We start from the raw sequence: 8,933 nt of genomic DNA, 5'->3' as shown, positions 1-8,933 counted from the left end.
CAGAGACAGGATACTGTGCACTGCCCGGGGTAGTGATTGTACTGTGCACCAGGGAATGAGGGGAGAAGTACTGTGCTCTGTTCATATTTATAGTCAGAGACAGGATACTGTGCACTGCCCGGGGGAGTGATTGTACTGTGCACCAGGGAATGAGGGAAGAAGTACTGTGCTCTGTTCATATTTATAGTCAGAGACAGGATACTGTGCACTGCCCGGGGGAGTGATTGTACTGTGCACCAGGGAATGAGGGGAGAAGTACTGTGCACTGTTCATATTTATAGTCAGAGACAGGATACTGTGCACTGCCCGGGGGAGTGATTGTACTGTGCACCAGGGAATGAGGGGAGAAGTACTGTGCACTGTTCATATTTATAGTCAGAGACAGGATACTGTGCACTGCCCGGGGGAGTGATTGTACTGTGCACCAGGGAATGAGGGGAGAAGTACTGTGCACTGTTCATATTTATAGTCAGAGACAGGATACTGTGCACTGCCCGGGGAGTGATTGTACTGTGCACCAGGGAATGAGGGAAGAAGTACTGTGCACTGTACATATTTATAGTCAGAGACAGGATACTGTGCACTGCCCGGGGGAGTGATTGTACTGTGCACCAGGGAATGAGGGGAGAAGTACTGTGCACTGTTCATATTTATAGTCATAGACAGGATACTGTGCACTGCCCGGGGGAGTGATTGTACTGTGCACCAGGGAATGAGGGAAGAAGTACTGTGCACTGTTCATATTTATAGTCAGAGACAGGATACTGTGCAGTTCCCGGGGGAGTGATTGTACTGTGCACCAGGGAATGAGGGGAGAGCGGCAAGCACTGTTACACGTGCTGCCCCTGCTATCACACACCCCCTATCGGCCTGACCGCTCAATGCCTTCTAATACGTTTCAGACCGCAGATCGTCCACTGTGGGGATGCGATCGTGAACTGAAACCACCGGAATTTGGGCAGCAGACAGGCTAGGAGGGAGCGTGCGGACTACAGAAAACATACACTACGCAGTATGTAGGTAGACTGCCACCATCCCTTGTAACAGGGCAAGGGAAACCCTTAACTAAACACTATCCGGGTAGCGACTCTTCAGAAACGGCTAGGATTCGTTCTGCGGTGCTCAGAGCAGGTATGAGGCTGAAGAAAATGACTTTAACGTCATTTATTATACATACAATACAAATTATTAACATATACAGAAATTATTAAAAATAACAATTATAGGGAAGGATAGTCCAGTGTAAAATAAAAAGGGAAAACAGATGAAAGGGAATACTTAGTTTCAGAAGAAGAATGTCCTTTGTGGAAAGTCCAAGAAAGTCCGTTTGTTCTGGAATAAAAAGTCCGGTAAATATGGCTGCCAGCCCACCTTGGTCCTCGTGGCTGGCTTCTTCAGGTGATATTACACAAGGGAGGACTCCCATTAGATTTCACTCATGGCCTTATGAAGGGTCCAGCTGTTAGGGCGGGATCTCAGGCTCAGCCCCTGGGCTGAGTGCTGTTATTCGGAGGGAAGTTCAGGTCCCAAAAATATGACATTTTCATATCTCAGCACACGTCCGTCGCACACAAGTAATAATGACAAATTTACGATCCTCCGAAAATATCGATCTCATTGACACTATACATGAGAACTATATCATATTCGGTTACTGAGAAGTTTAATAACCTGGATGTTGCTTATCCCAGCGGCATATGTTTTATATCAGAATACTCAGCGGATCCTGACCAACAAAATGATATAATTTACATATCTATCCTACGTATGATATTCGTACAAAGGGGTAAAAATCATATGACCTATTCATTTTCCATTGGTGCCAGAAAGTCTGACTCAGGCTGGCTTGCAGGCCCTCTATCAGTGACAGACCAAATGTTCTTGTCAGGTGTCGGTTCGCACCTAGCTGTGAGATTTCTGCAGCAAGGAAGTTCTTTGTGTAGGGTTAAATTAAGGAGACTAGCTGTAATTACGTTAAGAGAACGTTGGCCTCCTAGGACAACAGCTTGTAATTACAGGAATTGAATTAATCTTTATTGCGTTATCTGCTGGGCATCAGGAATTGAATCTGTAATTCCTGGATGCGACAATCAAAAAATCGATTGACTGCGTTTTATTTCCGGATATCTTGCGGTTTCTCGCGGTTCATCCGTGACACCTCCCCCTGGGACTGCGGCTAGACATCTGTCACCAAGACGTGTGGCGTTGCCGCTAACCTGTGCTGACCGGTCTGGCTCCCCATCGCAACGGGATAGCCCGTCTGCATTTTGGTGTCGGCTACCTGCCTTGTGTTGGATAGTAAAGTCGTACTGTTGCAGAGACAGGCTCCATCGTAAGAGCTTGCCATTGGTCCCTGCGGTGCGGTTAAGCCAACTGAGAGGGTTATGGTCAGTAACGATCGTGAAGGAGCGGCCGTACAGATATGACTGTAGCTTCTGTAGAGCCCACACAATCGCTAGACACTCCTTTTCAGTGGTGGAATAGGCGACCTCTCGGGGCAGGAGCTTTCGGCTCAGGTACAGAATAGGGTGTTCGTCCCCCTTTTCATCCACCTGGCTGAGGACTGCGCCGAGACCGTAGTCTGAGGCATCGGTTTGTACAATAAACCGTCGACGGAAGTCTGGGGCTTGGAGCACAGGGGCACTAGCTAGCCCCTGCTTCAAGGCCCGGAAGGCGTTCTTGCACTCACGTGTCCAACTAATGGTTTTTGGTTCCTTCTTCCTAGTGGCATCTGTCAGGGGCTTCGCGAGGGTACTGTAGGCTGGAACAAACTTCCTATAGTAGCCAGCGGTCCCCAGAAATGCCTGGACCTGTTTCTTCGTGATAGACCGAGGCCATGCCAGGATGGCGTCCACCTTTCCTGTGTCAGGTTTCAGGGTGTGACCTCCCACTCGGTGACCTAGGTACTGCACCTCCGGCATGCCGATTTGATACTTACTTGGCTTAACTGTCAAATTGGCCACGGACAGCCTCTCTAGTACCTGGGACAGGTGTTTGAGATGTTCTTCCCAGGTGGGGCTGAACACTGCAATGTCATCCAGGTACGCTGCAGCAAACTCTTGCATTCCCTCCAGCAGATCGTTTACAGCCCGCTGGAACGTGGCAGGTGCATTTTTCATCCCAAACGGCATCATCGTGAACTCAAAGAGGCCGAATGGGGTGATGAAGGCTGACTTTTGCCTCGCGTCAGGTGCAAGAGGGATCTGCCAGTACCCCCGGGTCAGATCCATGATTGATAGATAGCTGGCGGCTGCCAGCTTGTCTAGAAACTCATCGATGCGAGGCATGGGGTAGGCGTCTGTAGTGGTGATGGCGTTCAACTTCCTGTAGTCCTCGCAGAACCGAGTCGTCCTGTCCTTTTTGGGGACCAGGACAACCGGTGCTGCCCATGCGCTACAGGACTTTTGAACAACCCCTAGCTCTAACATCTCCCTCACCTCTCTCTGAATGTCGGCTTGCACCTCTGGAGGGACCCGATAAGCAGATTGCTTGATGGGGGGATGGGTTCCGGTATCTACCCGGTGAACTGTCAGACTGGTCCGCCCTGGGATACTTGAGAAAGTGTGGCGGTACGGGCCCAACACCTCCTGTAACTGTTCGTTCTGGGACGGAGAGAGTTGCGGGTTGACATTTATGTCGCAGTCCGACTCTTGAATGTCAGCCAGCAAATCTAGAAGAGGGTCTGCCTCTTCCGGCTCTAACCGGCTGCACACTGGCAGCACATACTGGGTCCGGTCATGGTGGGCCTTCAGCATGTTGACATGGAAGCTCTTCTGTTTCCTACCTCCCATGTTCACTAAGTACGTCAGGGGGTTTAACCGCTGCCCTATGGTGTATGGTCCCTCCCAAGCGGCCTGTAACTTGTTCTGCCTTACGGGAAGCAGGGCATACACCTTGTCCCCTATCTCGAATGACCACTCTCCAGCAGTGCGGTCGTACCACCTCTTTTGCTTGGCCTGAGCCTGGGCCATGTTTTCTGTCACCATCGCAGTGAGGGACTCCATTTTGTCCCTGAACTTGAGGACATAATCGACCACGGAGACATCTGTGGGGTCACCCTTGCCTTCCCACGTCTCCCGCATCAATTGTATGGGTCCCTGGACGTTCCTATCATACAGGAGTTCAAACGGGGAGAACCCGGTGGACTCCTGCAGCACCTCTCGGTAGGCAAACAACAGATGAGGCAGGTATCGCTCCCAGTCCCCACCCTGTGATTCAGCGAACGTTGACAGCATTTGCTTCAACGCCCCGTTAAATCGCTCACAGAGGCCATTGGTCTGCGGGTGGTATGGGCTGGAGGCAATGTGCGTCATCCGTATCTTTGCACACAGAGCCTCCATAAGGTCAGACATAAATTGGGGTCCCTGATCCGAGAGCATCTCCGCCGGGAACCCTACTCAGGAGAAAATGGTAAGTAGTGCATCCGCTACCTTGTCTGCTCTCAGGGAGGAGAGCGCCACGGCGTCTGGGTAGCGTGTGGCGAAATCCACTACCGTCAGGATGTACCTTTTGCCACTGCTGCTGGGAGTTGGCAGCGGTCCAATTATGTCAACCACCACTCGGTGAAATGGCTCACTTATGATTGGCAGTGGACACAACGGGGCCCTGCGGGGATTCCCAGCCCTTTTTACTTTTTGGCAAACAGTACATGAGCGGCAGTAGTTCGTCACATCTATCCGCATCCGAGGCCAGTAGAACTGTCCCCGAATACGATCAAGTGTCCTGCGAATCCCTAAGTGCCCTGCCAGGGGGATGTCATGTGCAGACTTCAGTACATGCCCCCGGAATGCACTAGGGACCACAAGCAACCTGGTACTCATACTCGTTTCACCTTCGGTGGGTTTTACTGGCTCACTGTACAACTTCCCACCATTCCAATACACCTTGAAGGCCGCCCCGTCTGCGAGAGGCTCAGAAGCCTGTCTTCTGAGTGTCCCGAGGCTAGGGTCAGTCTGTAGCGCTTGCACGAAGGCAGCACTATCTGTTTCAGCCAGCTGCCCTGTGGCATATGAGGTCTGCAGCTGAGAGTTACAATCCCGGTGGTCAGAGGAGGGGGAGAAGGCCGGAACCTCCTCCACCTGTTCTGAGCTCAAGTTCTGAGCAGCGCGGCTGCGAGTCACTGCTAAAACAGGTACAATTTCAGAATGGCACATTTTAGCAGTTTCATCATCTTCCCTTGCAGGGGTGACATTAACAGGTACTTAATGCATAACAGGTTGTACATTAACCTCGGGTACCCCTGGACTGGGCACCTTTAATCCCCCTCCCCCTTGCTCTTGGCCCCGTGGGCAAAGTACCTGGGTGTGGGCAGGGTGTCCGACTCCTTCCAGGGATTCCGAGGGGTTTGTGGCAGGTTCATAATAGGACACGAGCTTGCCCCAGTCAGTCCCCAACAAAACAGGGACCGGTAGCTGGTCCAGGATCCCAACCACCTTCTCTTGAACCCCCAGCCCCCAGTCGAGGGACACCCGGGCCTGGGGAATGTGAGAAAGAGTTCCCCCCACTCCAGTGAGGGTAAGATATCTATCCGGAATGATGTCCGCTGGTGGGACAAGGTGCGCTTGCACCAGAGTGACATCCGCTCCGGTGTCCCGGAAACCGGTGACAAGCTGGTCATTCACCGTAACAAGCTGGTGATTGCTAGAGATGGGGTGGATCTCTTCCCCACCGGCGAAAAAGGCATTTGAGGTAGTTCCTGGCTGGCTGTGTCTGCCGTGGGCGAGGTACAGGTGGTCCAGCTGCTGATGACGTCTGCCTCCGCTCAGGACAGTTGAACTTCATGTGTCCGATTCTGTGGCAGTAGTGACAGGTGACCCCGTCCGGTGGCCCAGGTCTGGAAGCAGCAGCTGCACTTGGTGTCCTCTGTGGTTGACGGCTCACAGGCGCAGGAGGGTCTGCCCGTGTATTCGGCTGACCTCCTCTCCAGCTAGATGGTGCAGATCTGCGCGTATCGGGCACACGGGTTGTCACAAAGGTCTCGGCGAGCTCGGCTGCAGCGGTCGCTGAGGCAGGCTTCCTTTCCAGCACAAAATGTCTTACATCAGCAGGGCAAATACACAGAAACTGGTCTAGTACCATTAAGTCCTCTAAGATGTCATAAGACCCGTTTGTGAGGCCTAGAGTCCACTGGCGGAATGTGGTGAGTAAACTGCTGACCACATCCGGATAAGAGTCTGTATGTTTCTTCTGCAAGGACCTAAACTTTTTACGATAGACCTCAGGGGTCATCTGATACTTGGCAATGATGGCATTTTTGATTGCAGTATAATCATTATCCTGTTCCATAGGTAAGTCCGCAAAAGCATCAAGCGCTTTGTAGCTCAGCAAGGGTGTCAGGTGTCTGGCCCACTGGTCTTGGGACAGACGGTATTGACGGCAGGCTTTCTCAAAGGATCTCAAAAACAAGTCTATGTCAGTGTCCTTTTCAATGGGAGCAATTTTAAATTTTGCACTCACATGTGATGCTGCACCTTCTGCAGGAAAGTTGGGTGATGAGCTTCGGCTGGGTTGGTGTACTCTGGCCATGCTCAGTTCATGCCGATGTTGGCTTTCTGCAGCAGCGGCTTCCCTCTCAGCTCGGCGTTCCTCCGCCATGTACTGCAGGTTGTTGTGCCTTTTCATAGGTAAATGCCTTGATATCCAATTCAAATATTGTCAAGATAGATGTTCATTGCCTTTAAGAGCCATGCTCGACTATAGTTGCAATTTTGTATGTCTTGAGTAGGCCAAATTAAGGTCACACAAAGCTTAATGTTATTCTTCTCATGAATATACCAGTCTGAGAAGAGGCATCCTTGTTTACTTTTAAATTTATGACGGGCAATAAAGATAAGCTCTGTGCAGCTGGTGATAATTACCTATACAATTAGGCATTTATTAATGAAGCAAAATATATAATTCATGTATTCATTTAATGATCCCTATTTAGTCCTTTGCATAAAACAATCAGTAGGACATATATATATATATATATATATTTGTTTATATTATATTGTTATATGTACGAAGGCAACATGTATCCAGTATATTGTATATATTTCTCATTAGAAGAGTGTCTGTGAAGATGTGTATTTTGTAACAATTAATCACATCTTTGGTATGACAGAGGAGGTACTGATATCTCTGTGAGAAAACAAGCCATTTACGAACCATAAATTAAGTGTGAGAAACATTCAAAAGAGACGCCTAGAGGTCTGTCTCTAATTACTACAAGTGTCAGAATTAATCCCTATGGCTTTGAATTAAAGCTTCTAAGGTCAAAATGTATATTCAGACTTATATAAGTTAACCCTTTATACTATGATGCAGATAGCTTATACAGCAGTGCCACCTAGGTATCAGTAGGTGACATTACAACTGTAGCAAAAGTGCATTCTGGGTAAGGTTATGATGTCAAATTTTTATCAATGGTCACACCCATCCGACAATGATTGGAAAGTTCCAAACCAGGAAGGTGTGTCTAACTGATAAGTTTGGGATCATAAGCCATACACAGGAGGTGAAGAAGAAAGAAAGGAGAAAAAAGGTAGAAAGAGAGAGGAGAGGAGAAGCTGAGGTCTATCAAGATGAAAGCCATGGTGAGATGTGCTATGATGGACCACCCAGCTTTCCTAGGAGCAGAAGTGAGATTCCTACTAGGACTTGGTAAGAGACACAGAAAATGATATTTCATTTTATTAAGACTAATTTGATAGTGTGGATGAAATTATACCATCTAGATTGGCGAATAAATAAATGATTAAATTAATTGATCATCTCCATATTGAGATGTAGTCTTAGGATATTGTGAGACTTCATTCTACCTGCAGAAGAATCTAGACTCATAATCTAGCAAAGCATAAAATGATTGCTTTTATATATATATATATATATATATATATATATATATATATATATTATATTGATAGAAAATTCTTCGCCAAGCTAAGTGATGGATTCCCACAGGAAGAACTTATTTCAAGTCCTTTCCATTTAAGATATGGTCTAGCAAAATCCTAGATCCCTGTTATTTGTCTTAATAGTCTTACCAAAGTCATGTATGTGAAAATAGTCCAGGATGGGGCGGAAGGATATGGTTATCTCTTCTAAGTTATATCCTTGGATGGATTTTCCCATCTTGAGGTCATGTGATGTGTAGTTGGTTAGGGGGGGCAGAATGTATTTATCATTCTATATTGATGTCTAGGATTAGACATGCCCATCCTGATATCATGAGGTTTTCTCTGAACAGAAGTAATGTATATAACTTATGTTCATATTTTGATATCCTAACCTAATAATAGCTTGTGTATAATGTGACAAGTTATTTCCACTCACATGTATTGTTAAGCTTGTAATGCTTTATATTAACGCTATATATATTCATTTGCATATATCATTGTGTTTATTTACTTATTTATGTTTATAACCTTGTAATCAATAAATCTGCATATTTTTATAATACCTGTGTATTATTGTATAATGCAGAACTACATTTTATCATTAACGTCATCTCACGTCAAAAAGAACTTATTTATCTGAGGAAATAGTCAGACTCAGATGTGAATTGTATCAATTAGGTTGTCTACAATTCACCAGGTCATGATTTTAAGAATTTATGACAAATTTTATAAATTTAATTTTTTTATGGTTAATTATTTTTATGACCATAATTAATAATTCTTAATTGAATTATTACCCACCGACAAGGTATTTTACCGGGTCAGTGTCCATTAACTTTTGGAGGGCCTGCTGCATCATAGGATCCATACACGTGGACAGTCCCGTACTGGCTGGTTCCAGGTGAGTACTTGGATAAACTCTGACACCAGGGTCCGTACTGACGTCCTCCCACGCAGAGGGTGTAACAGGGCCCGCAGGATGTTCCCTCTCACTGTCGTCAGGAGTTGCAGTCTCCGGTTCCCCCGGACTTAAGACAGATGGGTTTGCGCCCT

At 47.3% G+C, this 8,933-nt stretch overlaps 1 protein-coding gene across 1 annotated transcript in view; it reads right to left on the bottom strand.

Annotated features, from left to right (window-relative positions):
* The window catches only part of LOC121004097 (gastrula zinc finger protein XlCGF26.1-like), a 705,032-nt gene that overhangs the window by 663,020 nt on the left and 33,079 nt on the right, over nucleotides 1–8,933 (bottom strand). The gene's annotated exons all lie outside the window — the stretch shown is intronic.

Source organism: Bufo bufo, chromosome 6 (genome assembly GCF_905171765.1).
Source record: "Bufo bufo chromosome 6, aBufBuf1.1, whole genome shotgun sequence".
NCBI lineage: Eukaryota > Metazoa > Chordata > Amphibia > Anura > Bufonidae > Bufo > Bufo bufo.
Note: the sequence above shows the minus strand (reverse complement) of the source record. Positions and strands in the feature narration are given on the sequence as shown.